The 15,573-nt window shown below is 35.7% G+C and overlaps 1 pseudogene; it reads right to left on the reverse strand.

Moving 5' to 3' along the window:
• LOC122147320 overlaps window positions 1-15,460 on the reverse strand; it is a 65,281-nt pseudogene extending 49,821 nt beyond the window's left edge.
• Between the last annotated feature and the right edge of the window lie 113 nt (window positions 15,461-15,573).

A 15,573-nucleotide genomic window follows, 5' to 3' on the forward strand; every position in this document is an offset into this window, starting at 1 on the left:
CTTCAAAAACTCGTGTTGCTTCTAGCTAAAATAACGTAGTCCTCTATCCATAATTCTCCCAGTGAAAAAGTAGTCCCCTCGTCCTGAATCAGGAGGAGAAATATGTTCAGATTAAGGCTCTGGTTTATACGGCCAGAAGAACAGGCAAAAAAACAGAACCAAAACAGTTACTAAACAAAAATGTGTCCGCAGTGGATTTTGATGTGTGAGGAGAGGACAACAGGAGAAGAATGGGCACCTTTTTCACTGGAGAAAGCATTAAGCATTATATATATTTATGAAACCTGTTTAGTTAGAAGTTTAAAATTCCTTAAAATTTATGATTTGTTTGCTTTAATTACAGCAGTTTTTTCCACATTTCTTACATATAGTTTTTTTCACATGTTAATTGACATGATTTATGTCGCATGGATTACTTGTGGATAATTGTGATTTGTTTTTTATCTGTTTGGATTCTTTCTCATTCTGACGGCAACCCATTCACACGGCAGAGGATCCAGTGGAGAGCAAAGTGATGTAAGTTTCTTAAATCCTAAATCCTTTTTCTGATGAAGAAGAAGAAACAAATTCATCTATCTAATTGTGAATCAAGTATCTCTGTGCTTCACGAGTGCTATTTGTATGGCCTTAACAGATATATCCCTCTCTCTTAACCTCTCCTGGAGAATATTTGAGCATGTGTGTGAGTATCTGCTTAATGTTTCAGCTAGTATAGACAAAAAAATCATGTATTTTTTCCTTCTCACAGGCATAAAACATCTGTCCAGAGACTCAGATCTATCATTAGCACACTATTTATACGTGCACTCACTGTGTTGGGTGTTGAGTGCAACATGATGTGTTTTCACTGCTGCTGGGGGGTGTGAGAGGGAGAGATAGAAAACTCTTTTTGTTTCAAAGCGCTTTTAAGCACAAGAAAGACATGCGAAGAAGACAGGAAAGACTATTCGATGACTGGCAAAATGAAAATTCTGCGCCATGCGGTATTTCATCAAAATACTCCAGCAAATCGTTTTACACTGAAATAAACGCCCAACTATGGAGCAAAACATTTTCAACCTGTGGACAAAAATTGGTCTCAATGAGCCAAAAAGCAATTCTGAGTAACAATGGGCATGTTACCACAAACTTGGTGGAGGGGGAAAAAACAAATGACGCAAAGTGTTGTGAAAGGCCAGCACCATCGATCATTTCCAGACTGGCATCTGGTCAAAAGCACTCCTCATTTTTGTTTTCAAATCTAAGCGTTTATTTTTAAGACGGAACGATTTAACGGGAGTTTTCCCCCCCACCTCTGCCCATATCACGACATTTCCTTACTTTTTTTTAATGACTATTTTTTGAGGATGCCTGTCAACGAAAGAACATGAGAGGCGAGAGGCTAAAGGCTAACCGTCTCAGCTAGCTAATACTCCAACCCTGCCCCTCGCTGGGACAACTTTCCCTGTCATTTGTCTTTGAGCAAACGGGCAGGAAAAATTAGCTTTGGATATATTTTATGCTTGGCTGCAAACACATGCTAGCAAATCGCCCAGACAGACTCCCTAAGTTGTGCCCCCCTTTGTAAAAAGTGGGACGTTGAAGAGAAATGTTTTAAGAGCAGAGAAAACATAAGCGAGAACATTCATGCGATTTAAAAAAGGGACAGTTATTTGATGATGAAATGCTGCTCTCCTGAGAGTCTGGCATAGACCAGTTCACAGATCTAAAGTGTACCAGACCTCAGACACGCTAAGAATCGCACGATGACAACTATAAAGCCCTTCTACATCTGAGCTTCTGAGCACACAATGGAATTTACCTTTACCGCATTTAGCTACATATCAGTTGACACTTTACTCAATGCATGTGGAAGAGAGTAGTATTTCAGGAACGGGATACGCACAAAGCGAGCAATAAGTCATTTAGAGAGGTGTACTTGTGGTATATTTATCATTCTTAATATGTCCCCCCCCCCTTGGCTTGTAAGAACTGAATTATATATTCATTTCTATAGTGGGGTTATGAATTTGCTGTGATATTCACAAATCTTCACCTCCATCAGCAACTGGAAATACACTACCCCACACGCTGATGAAATTTAATGGTTAACAATGTCCAAATAAGAACATGCAATTCAGTCTTTAAAGGTGACTGTTTTCACACTGGCCCATTACTTGTCAATTCAATAATGCATGCAATTGATATTTCATAAAAACATTCTGGTTTGGGTTGGTTTTACATACCCAACCCATCGTAAGTATTCAATTTTCTGGCAAAAACAATTTAGCCTGTACGTATATGCTATCTTTGGTATATGCTGTAGGTTATTTTAATTTCAACCGTTGAAAGCTGTGATATTCAATGTTATTGTTTTCTTTATGTTTTTGTTAACAATAAAAACTCTCATTATGTAGATTATATAATTTTCACCATTTAAAATGTAATCAGAAAATGGATGGCATCATCCTAATGTAACCACCTAATATTTGCAAAATGAATAATTTTTGTAGATTTCTACTAAAATTAATAAAATGTCATTTTGAATACTTAATTTTAATCTTTTATATCTATGTGCATAATGAAATGCAACTGGTCTTTTCTTTTCTGCATAATATTTTAGAAAATTATTCACTTGCTTAGTGTCATGGAAATCAGCAAAACTGCTATAATGAACCATTTTGTGTACCTAGAGCAAAACTTTAAAACCTAAAACATTAAAAGTAGTTTCTGTTTGCACGTGGAAAGATATGGCTACTTGATATCTCATGCAAAAGTAACCCTTTTTTTTTTTTTTTTTTTTTTTTTTGCTGAAAATAACAAATGCTTCATCTGCAGTGAGCCATGATAAAGCAAATAGTATTTGCTTATTCAAAATGATCTCAGAATGGCAGCCCATCAGTGATCAGTTAACCATGTAAAACCTGACCCATATTAAATGATAATCAGAAAAAAAATTTACAATTTAACACATAATGCAGTGCATTATAATAATGACTGAGTTGTAGAAATAAATGTCCCCCCCAAAAAAACTATGTTTTATATTTGATACATTTTAACATGTTTTTTCGAAAAAAAGATTTATGGATAACAATAAAAACAGTTATTTCTTATCTGTAAAGAATTTTTACATCAAAAGAACTGCAAACCTGACCGTTGGACAGTTTTTACAATTAAACGCTAAAAGGCCATGTGTTACTTGCTAAAGAGCAAAGTCTTTGATCATGAAGGATGAATTTTTAGAGCCCTTAGAAATTTGTGCATCAATTATGATATAGTTGTAATATGCAGTAGGCTTTGTATGGTTAAAGAAACTTTATTAGACACTTTTTCATTGTTATTTTTTTTTTTCAGGGTTTTAAAAAATAAGGTGCCTTACAAACATAAATACAGGAAATGAAAATCTTTTATAAAGCAATATTCAATAACTGAATTTTCTGAAAACACAGTGAAAATAAGGAGCTAGTGAAACGACAACCAACATCATGGAACATAAAAACAGCATGGAAACTTAGCAAAAATATGGTTGTAGCTAGCTTTGAGAGCTTTGAGTGGCCTGACCATCGACCCTGTCCCTCAGATGGTTTTTTTTTTGCTTTAACTAAACTGGACTAAACTACTGTACGAGCGAGTTGTAAGAGGTGATAGAGGCCCTAAGCTAGGATGACCTTGGGCTATTGTATCACACCATGGTTTGTTTTAAAACTGGCAGGGGGGCTTTTTTCCGTACCTATTACTGAAAAAAGCGCTCTAATTGAGAAAAGGTGTCAAAAAAGCCAACCGTGTGCTGAGTGGAAATGGATGGGGCACAAGGGCTATCTCACTGCAATTGTGACCTGGCCTGCCACCTGCCAGTGACTGCAACCAGGGGGTCCTTCCTGATTGCTAACAGACCCCGTCTGTGCCTGTGCACCCACCCAGGCTGTCCTTCAATTCTCACCAATCCAGTCATGCACACGACGACAGCATTCGGTTTTTGCTACAGCACACATGCTGAGATCCACGGAGAGAGAGATTCCTTTTGCTAAATGTGTTTTAGTCCTAAAATTCCCCTTACAGCCAGCGGGGGGGGTGCAACGCCCTGTCAAACGCATTCATGTGTTGTAACAAAGATGTTTTTGGAAAACAATAAGGGTGAAGGTTAGAAGAAGAAAGAGTGTTTTTTTTTTTTTTTTGCTGAATTTGGGATGATAGCACGGTTTAGATTGAAACGAAAAACATTCGGCCTGTTTGGAAATGCCAACGTGCAGTTTGGAGCAATTCTCTCATCTGAGTGCTTATATATGTCATAGATTTAATAAGAAATTGTGCGGCCTGAAACAAACCCCCGCGCTGGAACTCACACAGTTGCCTGACATAAAACTTAGTACAATCTTTCCACACTAAATTCTGCTTTTAAACAAATAATCTCTCTCCGGTCCGTTTGACTGTACCTGAATAGTGATTTGAGTTTACATTGAGATTACCTGCAATGAATATAACAACACACAAAACAATGGCGTTTTACTAAAAAAAAAAAAAAAAAAAGCTGGTCTGTCAAAGAAAACCCAAAAAATATATACCTTAATTCCCTTCACAGAGTGTTGAACATCAGAGTTTCAAAATCGACAACAGTTTCTTTGCAACCAACAAAAATCACCACTGCATGATCACCAAACAACAAAAATATCACACCTGATCCAACCAAAAACACATTTTTAATACAACGCAGAAAAGATACTACTGACCTGATTCCAATTGTAGCATTGCCAAAAACCCCCTCCCTGCTATCCTTCTCAGATCTATAGCAAGTGGCTTTTACAAAGTGTCATTTCTTCTGAAATCATTGTCAGCTGTTGTTTCTACTAGCCTGTTTTATATGTCATCATTCAGCTTCATTTCATCCTTGATCTGACCATTTTCGTCGGTATTACAAAGGTCTCTGACCAAGTCCTCAGAGATTTTCTGGCCTTTCAAACATTTTATTCCCCCATAAAACTGATCTGAACATTTGGGACAATGTCTGTGTTGTGTGACTTATGAAATCTGAAATTGGGGAAACACTGGATTTTACAACCAGGGAAAGCACACCGCTTGTTGAAAGTGATCAATAAAAACCTATTGGACGTTGGCTGATTGTTTGCGCGGACCTCCCTGTCCTTCTCAGCATTGAAACCTATGCGTTTCGGAACACGCAGCAAATGATTACAAGTCACTGGCATTTGTTGGCGTAAACCTATGAATCCTGGACATCCAATGAGACAAAAAACATCTCAATATAGTTTTTTTTCTTAAACAACATAAAAAAACCAATTATAAATACAGAAAGCACCCAAAAGAACAGTCATAAACACACCATGTACAAAGACTAAAGCTCCCCTACTGACTTTAATAGTTTGTTTTTAAAAAAACCTACAATCTCAGAAAAAAGGTACAAACACTGTCCCACTGGGGTATATCTACACTTTCAAAAGGTACCTTATATGTACTTTTAAGAAATACTAATATGTACCTTTTAAGGTACTAATGTGTACCATTTAGGTATAACTAATGTACAAAAAAGATGTACCTTTTTAGTTTTTGTGCCTTAGGGGTAGGCCCTACCACCCCCCAGTCCCAGCTTTGTATCTTTTTTTTCTGAGCGTGTATATGTTATAACCTATTTATGATGCAATTCTAAGGCAAAAAAAAAAGCCTAACCAATGCTATAACACTGTATTTAGCTCAGTATCTGCATGTTGCTGGTAATTTCTTACCTGTTAATGTGACGTCGCTGTAGATGTTGAGAGCTGTTCTTTCCAATAAGAAACCTGTTGCATCTGAGCCGCTTTCTCCCGCTGCAGTTCCAGCATCATGTCTGGGTGGCTGGCCCAGCTTGCAACCCTTTTGTTTGTCCAGAGCGAAAGGTCACTGCGCACAAATGTCTGCATGGAAACCGCAAGAATGCTTTTGGAGTTCTTTGGTGCGTATCTGCCCATCATCAGAGAGGACAAAACTAACCAACATAAAAGCCGCAATGTAACCATGCATGTGGTTTGCATTTGTGGACATGTTTACTAGATACCTCAAAATGTATTTCTTTCTCTTCCATGTTTTTTATTGAAAAAAAAGTCTGGTAAATTAAAAAGCCATTTCTTTTCAACAGGCATGCACTAAACAATGAATGCATCAATATTTTTATTCAGATATATTTTATTTTTGGTTTATACATGCACATTTTTGTTTGTTCACATAGTATGACCACCGCTTTAATATCTTGATTCCAAACAGTATTTCTAGAATATAGGTTAAAACTTTCCCATCAAGGTTTCCGATCTCAAGTCATGGAGGTGCACAAACTTCTCATATCAATCCTAACAATTTACGCAAATATACCTAATTTGAAAACGAGCAAATCAGACCTCAACCCATCTTCATAGTTTTTGAGGTAAGTCCGGTAGTCTGGTCCAGGCCCTCTAAACTTTGCAAGATTCTTCAGGTTATGAAACTGGAGAAAGTCAGTCCGTTTGCCCCCAAACCTCAAATAAGCTGGAGAGAGTCCCCGTGCCAGAGTGACTAACCGCTTGGAGCTGTGGATACAGAAAGATGTAGATCACAGATCCAAAGGCTCAGAGAAACCCAAGGGCAACAACAAATGCTGCACTGGAAAAAGTCAAAATTACCAGTCCTAATTTAATTTGTCCAATCTAAATTAGTCATTTTTGATTCGGGTTATATTAGCAATAATCTAGTCAATTTAATTTAATCATATTTTTAAATGAATAAAACATGTCAGTTTAAAATGTGACCATATGAAGTTAGTTATTTTAGATTACCTGATAGGACACTTTAAAGTGCATCAAATCAGAAAGAGAGGTTTTCTTTATGATTTTACACTATTAGAGTGAGGATGGACAATTAACTGTATAAATTGACTAATTTCTTTAAGGCTTGTTGTATAGGATCTATATCCTTTCAAATTATATATTACACAACATATAACCAGTGTTTGGGCTCGTTACTCCAAAAAATGTAATTTATTTCTTGTTACATGTTACTCCTTTCAAAAGTAATATTATTACTTTACTTATACTTTCTGGGCAACAGTAATTAGTTTAAACTACTAGTTACCTTACTTTTCCTTCACACCCCACAGAAGTTGGAATTGTGTATCTTCCCCTTCTCCGCCATAAAATTCTTCTAAAATGTTCGTACTTTATATTTCTGCCTCATCATCTGACCAAAATCTACATTGGATAGCAGTCAGAAGTTTTTACAAACACTCAATGGTGATTGATAGTGACTTTTAAGTAAAAGTGTTGTATTAATTGTCATGTGGAGCTATAATTTCTCTGTTACCCAATTATGATTATATTTCATGAAGTATTTTATCAAAAGAAATCACATAAGTTCATAAGATTTTTTAATTATAGTAATATAATTTATATTAGAATCAGAGGAATGTGGGGTGGGTCAAGCCATGTAATGCCAGAGTAAAGTAGTGCCACAACATACACATCTGTGTTTCTCCTGACTCAAATCAGTGTAATGGCAATATTTACATCCGCTGAATGTAAGCTTATCCCTATTCCAAGCGTTTCCTGATGCACTGGTGACTTCATGTGCCTAGTGAAATTTTGCTGAAAATCAATCTAGGAATTATTGGATTGTTGGATTTTTCAGATCAGTAGGGTTGAGGGCAAGCAAAAGTAAATTAAAAGTAACTAGCTATTTTATAGGATGGTATTTTACTACTGAAATCTTATTAATTAGTTTTTTACACAACACTGCTCTAGTTACTGCAAAAAGTAATATTATTTACAGTAACTAGTTACTGGCCAACACTGCATATAGCCTAACATACAGTATATATATATATATATAGTAGCCTATATGTACACAACTGCGTCTTATTTTAACCAGACGATGAAAAGTCTGTAATGCCGACACGAGAAAACGTAACAAGGCATAATAATCCCTCAAAGCTCATCAATAATTATAAACTCCTATTTTATTTTTGGGATATTTTCTCCAGTCTTTTTTATTTTTGTCTGGAGCGACCTGGTTTTCAGCATTAGATTTGTGGCATAACTTTCTTATGGAAAGTCACCAGAGTGACGTGCATCAGATTTAGTGGGATGTTACGATTGGTTTTAGGCCGCAGTCCAGTGGTGAAATCAACAGCAGATTATTCATTTCACACAGAGCTGCAGCCTGTGGTGTACACGCTCGTTTCTTTCTAAAAAAAAAAATTAAAAATACCAGCTTCGTTTTTAGTGCTTTCCTAAATAATGAACATGATACGGTACCAGTCCGTAAAAAGAGAAGCTGTAAAGGTGCACATAAAAACTACTAGGCCCCACTGCGCAAATATTTCCTCTGCCCTCGAGCGTAGACAACTTAAAAAACACCACACTAAAATCAAGAAGAATAAAATCAAAATTAAATTAAAATGAGTGAAACAAATAAAATTAATATACTATGTGAATTGTTTAACATTATTTTTGTTGAAAAGCAAAACAAGCTTAATTACCACAAACTTTAATCGGCTAAGCCTTGGCTTTGGCCGGTGGGCCGAAACTGGTTTTTAGAAAATAACATTTTGGAGAAAGAGAAACTGAGCAAGTATAGCGGCACACAAACTTACATTTCGCTCATCTGGTGTCACGTCCAATAATGTGAATAATTACATTTAATCAACAAGGCATGAAGCATAACTAGCATGTTATTTTGGGATAATTACAACGACTAGAATCTAACATTTTAAAAAGAAAATGTTATATATATTATATATATATATATATATATATATATATATAGATATATATATATATATATATATATATTTGTGCAGCTTAGGGACAGATTAATAGGCGATAATGATTTGCAAAATATTAACATACAAATACTTTAACATAATGGGTAGCCTATTATTATGTTACAATCAGCATTAACATTATGTGAAACCTTATTTTGAACGCATGCATGCGCATATCATTAGCTAAACATTATAAAATATCACATCAAATCTGTTGAACGGCTGTTCACAAACCAATAAGATTGTAAAAATAGCATGAAATCGAATGTTGTGGATATACATGTTCAAGTGTGTCATGTCAAATTTCCGCTTTTATTCAGTCCCTGGTTTTCTTTCCATAGGCTATATAGAAAGAAACGACGTTAGCCTTAAAAAACGCAACTAAATGTTAAAACCCAAACAAGCCCCGTTGACTGCTCGCAATAAACTTGCACTGAACCACGACAGAAAAAACTAACAATAAATGCCAACGAAAGCAGACTGGGGTTCGGATTTATGTGGGTCCGCTTCTTTAAAATTCTTTTTTTTTTTTCTCCAACACCTCACCCTTACTATAAGAATAATTTTTGGTAATATATCGATAGTAACACTACATTGATACTGAAACCTGTTCGGGGCTATGAAAGACACTTACATTTCGGTTTCTCCGTTGGTTTTGTGTCTTTTCCCTCCTTTGGGGGCTGGAAACACTCATATTCACTTCCAGGTCAAGCCCTGGTGTGCAAATTAACACAACCATTCAAATCTGCGTGTATATTCAGGTTTCGCGCTCTAATATATAAATTCATATTCGTATGTGGAGTGGCGGAGATGGGCTCACGGGCGAAGCTCATCCCACAACACCATTTCACTGGGATTCAACAGATGGTTTTTTTTGTTGTTGTTGTTTGTTTTTTACAGTTGCGCGTAAACATGCTGAATTCTACTTTACGCGTAAAATGAATGTTCGAACGTTCGTATATAGATATGATAGGCTGCACTGGTATTTTACAAGATAAAAGTTATAAGCTGCATAGATAATCTGTCTCTTTCCTATTCCCAAAAAAGTGCAAAAAACCAAACATGAAGTTTATCTGTGAAAAAATAAACGTCTAATAAGAGCAAATGGGTTTGGTATTAGCCCATCTTTAGAAAAATAGTGTACTGTGTAAAAAAAATGTGTATTCAGGACGTTGGTCGATAGATTCAAACATGGTAAAATAGCAGTATTAGGTGTTTGGGCAGTTATATGTTATTGGAAAGATTCACTGATAATGTCTAGTAGCGTTCCTGTTGGAAAATCCAGCTGAAGCCTGGTAGCTGTGTTTGAAACATGGACGATGGTTTCTAGCTGGTCATCCAGATGACCACTTTAAGATAGTATGTTGCTAATCCAACATGGTTAACCAGTTTGGACCAGCTTTAAACCCAGCTACCCTTGTTCTAAAACACACCTATTGGACTGCTTCTCCAGCAGGATCTTCCTAATCAACACAAAACACATCAGCATCATCAAAGCATCATCATCAGGCGTAGGGTGTAATTGCAAAACTGCAATACCTTAAGAAGTCCAGCCAGCCATCCTTTATGATAGAGGGGATCCAACTGCAAGGAGAGGAAGTTGTCATTCAAAACTTTCACCCGGGCTTCGCGTATTCACGTCCAGTTAAAATCAAGGTTCTCTCCAGAAAGCTCTGTCTCTTCCCTCCGGACACTGGTCTCCTGTAGGTAACGGCGGAGGAAATGAGAGACTGGAGTATCAGTGCCAACCACAGTGACGAGCCGAACACTGGGCAGAGGAACTGCCTGGGGCATCTTCTGTCCTCAAGCACCGAGGCGGAGCGCAGTGAGGGAGATCCAGCAGAGATCTCCTTATAAAACCCGATCAAAAAGCACCTGAAGTGTTTTTATGCCCCTCCTTGAGCGAGGATCACTGGTGTCTCTTTCAGCCCCCCGTCTTCAGCTGTTTTGGAGTTAGCTGGAGTAAACTCACGCCCCAGGGCCAGCCTCCATCACACTGCTGCCCCTGCACCGCCCTCTGTAGTAAAACGCAACAGCTCTTAAAGGTAAGATGACTCTCTTCTCCGAGTGTGGGATGTCTGAACCGTAAGTGCTGTCTGCACCAAAAAAAATAAAAAAATATATATAAAAATAATTGCGACCAGAAATGTCGTGGTTCTTTATTGTTCTTTGGTTGGTGGTTAGCAGTTCTTTGTAATTCAGCAAAGAATCCTTTTTTTATCCAAAGTCAGCAGGATTTCTTTCTTTTATTTTAAAAATGTTCTCCAATGGAGTCAATCTATAAAGTCAATTGGAACTTTTATTTTTTAAAGGCTTTTTTTTCTGCTATTATATTTTTGTTTGTTTGCCCCCCCACATTAGTTTTCAAGATGAATTACTAAAAAAATACAGTACGTAATTTTGATTTAATCGTCTAAAAAGAGAGAGTGACGGTCATATGATCACATGTAGATTAATCAGCTGTTCACCTTATTTTAAAACTTAGTCCTGGTTTATCGTTATCCTCGAGCAACTGACTTTTTTTGAGCCAGAATGACTACAAATAGTGAATGAATCCGCTTATTTTTAACACGTTTACGTAAAGAGAGTTAAAAGTTGAGCTCTCTGCCTGTTTTTTTTTTTACAGATGAACTTTGCATAGATTTGCAACTGAATGGGGTTATAAAAATATAAAAAATATAAAAAGGTTTTGTGTTTTTTCGTCTCCGCCGTGCCATTTACAATTTGATATATTGATCTATTGATTTTCATTTACACGTTATTTTATATGAGGTGTAAATATGAGGTTTTCTTCAAAAGGACTGGATTTTTTTAGACAGTTTATACAGATAAAAGCTTATAAAAATCATGTGATGGAAAATAATAAATAGGCTAACTAAACAATGCTGAAGTTTAAAATACAATGGTGTATGTAGGCTATAGCCTACAAATAATAATCGTTACGTATTCATAGGAAAAAAATATATTATTTTCCCCGAGAAAGAAAAAAAACAAACACCTGACAAAATATCAGTAACTTGCTGACATAAAAGCCTCTCTCTTTTTTAATGAAACTGTGTTTATTGTAACTATCCACATCGGGACAGGAAGCAAACAATTTAGCATTGAGATCACGAAACTCTAAATAATAATAATAATAATTAAGTCATCTCGTGTTCCCCTAACGGGTCCTTGTGTCTAATAAAAATTCTTGATTTATCTTTGTGAAATATTCGTTTACAATTACACCAGCGCGAACTAGTTTTCCATCTTTTCGATAAAATAATTGTAGGCTATAGTGCATTTTTAAAATATAGAATTCCAGAGCAACACAGATCTGACGCTGTACTTTTGTCTTAAATTGCTTTATGCACTGCATAGCTTTGCTATTAAATGTGAATATAAAATGCTGAACATATGGTTTAGCCTATAAAAATTCGGTTTTATGAGTAGGATGCATCTTTTGACGTGACACACCAGCCGTGCTGTCATTTCAACTGGTGAATGGCATAAGTCATGCTATTATAAAACCTGAGACGTGCACAGTTCAATGTAGACAATAAAATAATGCTCTCTCACCTCACTCAGGACACTGTTCTCTAATAACGGGAAGCATAGGATTTTTCCTCCTGTGACTGACAACTTTGGCCTAACCATCCCGCGCGTCCTGCGACAGTCCACAGTTTGCAGAATAAATGAGAATAGAACAAAACAGAAAGAAAATAAAAAAACTCTGTGCTGTTTTTACAGTATGTTTCTTGGCAGCAAACCAGACAGGGCGCCTCTCTTTAACCTCAGATTTATGGCAAGATTTATCAAGTTTTATACGAGAAATCTTTTGAAGTTCATTTTTAGCTTTCTAAACTGGAACTCGCCGTTTCAGAGATTAGTGGGAGTAAATATATCAAATAGGGTTAACATTCAGTTTTGTAGTTTAATGTGAAACAAAACAATATAGGCTATAACGTAGTTCAGACTTTGAATCTGTTGCTCCCATTCTGATAAAAGTGTGAGGTTAAAACTTTTATAACACATTTTAGCTATAAATACAACATTGATAAATTTCCAAAATAATCTAAATAAAACATTCAAAGTATAGTTCTTTCTTCAGAATAATTATTTATTTATTTATTTATTTATTTATTTTAGAATGCATTTAATAAAACAAACACTTTTTCAACCTTCACTTAAAAAAAACAAAACACACAAAAAAAAAAAACATTTAATTTCTTGTATAAAAGTTTTAGGTTATGACAATAATTACGCACATTATTAATTATTAAAATGATGACAATAAGATTATGTTGATTAGATACGAAGAGAAATTTCTCAAACTAAAGCTCAAAATTCTTTACATTTCACTGCTTTATATTAGCCATATAAAACACTATTACAATTATGTATGCATATAGGATAGTATATTTCGTTTGGGTCATTTGTTAAAGTTCCCAGGCGAAGAAAAAAAAACGAGTCAACAAATAACTGAACCTTTTTAGTTATTAAATAGAATAAAATGGAAATGTCCACTCACCTGGTTTAAAGCACATGTACACTATTAAGGATCTCATCCTGTCGGAACATGAAATGTTTATTTTGAGCAGAATTTAAACAGGATTATATGAAAGTATAAAGTAATTCCCTGTAATCATAAACTGCATTAGACTAAACAACTAAATAATATGCACAAATGTTTGCATACATTTAATTTTCTTTATTCTTTTCATTTATGAATTGGTATATTATTTGTGTTGTGATTCTCCCTTTCCCTCTCACACAACAATAGAAAAATTGTTGAGTATTTTAGAGACTTTTAGTGAAACCATCCGAGCACGGCACTCTTACTGTTTCAAACAAGCTCACAAGGACATGCAACATTTAACCAAGTGGACCATCAGTAATTTATTAGTAATTTAAAAGTTTCCTGAGCCTGCTAACTGTCCTGTGAGCCCTCACTGCAGACCGTCGACAAGGTCAAGGCTTTACATACGAGTCCCTCTGAATATCTACGAGCCGTGAACAATAAGAGAGAAAGAAAAAAAAAAATCCACATATTTTGTCTCTGATTTACGAGGTGGAAGCGAGTGGCGCTGAGCAGACGAAAGTGGTTAGCATACACAGCCAAACATCTCCAAATTCTTCTTTTTCTTAGTTTTATCTCACCCATAAACCGCTCAGAATGGTGTTCTCTATCATCTGTGCCATTGGCTGTCTGCTTGAGGCCTAGCTCCAAACACCTAGGGCATAAAAGTAAGCGTTTATGAGACCACAACTTATTGGCTTCACCCCGCTGTTGGCGAACAGATTTTATTTATTTATTTATTTATTTATTTATTTATTTATTTATTTATTTAATTTGTATGATTTAACAAAAAACCCACAGAACGAGATTCTTGCTTTTGGGACCCAAAAACGGCTAGACATGCAAATAGGTGAAGTTTGTGTTATAAAATGTGATTTAACTAAAAATTGTCTTATAGATGTTTAATATCTATAAACTTAACTGATACGCAAGGTCTTCCTATTCGGTTTATTGTGTTTCAGAGCCATCATTTCATATGTAGAGCCACCATTCAAGCATTCTCAAGAGAAGAAGAAAAACTAGGCTACCAGGAGACATTTGTACATATCTTATACATATATGTAGTAAATATAATAGTAATAATAAATATAATAGTGAATATGCCAGTATTTATGAAGGTGTTTTGCGTGATTGCAATTTTACATTTTATTTCATTAGTCAAATAGAACAAATCGCTTGTCTAAAATTCTCCATCATTTACTTACCAGTCAAGGCAAATTGTTTATGTAGTGCCACCTTGTGGTGATAATTCGTTTATGACTCAACTCGTTAGCTTTTATTCCCACATAAAAGGCATTCAAGGATTCAAAGAGTTTATCGTCATGTGCACAGTGAGGAAAACAAGTTTCCCTGTACAATGAAATTTCTTAATTTGCTGTCCACATTGAATGCCAAGACAAGTGCAAACTATGTAGAAAAAAGATAAAAAAACAGACATACATACAAACAAACGTAATAAAGTATAGCTATGTTGCAGAAGTAGAAATATAGAAAAGTTGAGTTTGCATTGAGTTTGAATAGAACATCTATTGCCTTTTTGTACGGTAAGTAACTTAAGGATACATTACTTTAAATTGCCTTTATTTACCCCACCATAAGGACAAATATTCCGTGGCATTCACTAAGAATATACAGATTAATACTACTACTACCACTAATATAAAATGTACTTTTATTACATGAAAAATTTGTGATTCAATAAAACTCAGACATCTGATATTTTGGACCTCGTGTTGCTGGTTTGATTAAACAATTGATTTCAGTCTTCATATGCAGGCCCAGAGGACCACCAGCCAACCCCCCACCCCCCCCACCCCCAACCAGCCAATTCAGAGCCTGTCAATATAAAACGACAAAGACTACTTTATTATAATTATTACTTTAGAGTAATACTTTGATTACCAAACAATTTTACATTATATTAAACCTTAATTATTACATTTAATATTAAATTAAGAAATGCCTTTTTAAGAAAGTTCTTTATGTTTAAATATCTGTCCACCGACTTCTTAGGTTTACGATGGTAAAATAAACAGAAATCGTATCACATCATCTCTGGCTGGGGGTTTTGGCCGGTTTTTCTGGACAGTATAGTCTATACATTTCCTGCTTGCTTCTTACAGTATTGCAGCCCTGCAAAGCGTCATGACGTCACTGCGGTGTCATTTTATTTACATGAGACTCCAGCTGTTACACTGACTCGGCAAACAGAGTCGATGTGTGTGTCCGTGGGTGGTGTTGTCATCGCCACGGTGATCCA

This window comes from Cyprinus carpio, chromosome A13 (assembly GCF_018340385.1).
Source record: "Cyprinus carpio isolate SPL01 chromosome A13, ASM1834038v1, whole genome shotgun sequence".
Taxonomy (NCBI): domain Eukaryota; kingdom Metazoa; phylum Chordata; class Actinopteri; order Cypriniformes; family Cyprinidae; genus Cyprinus; species Cyprinus carpio.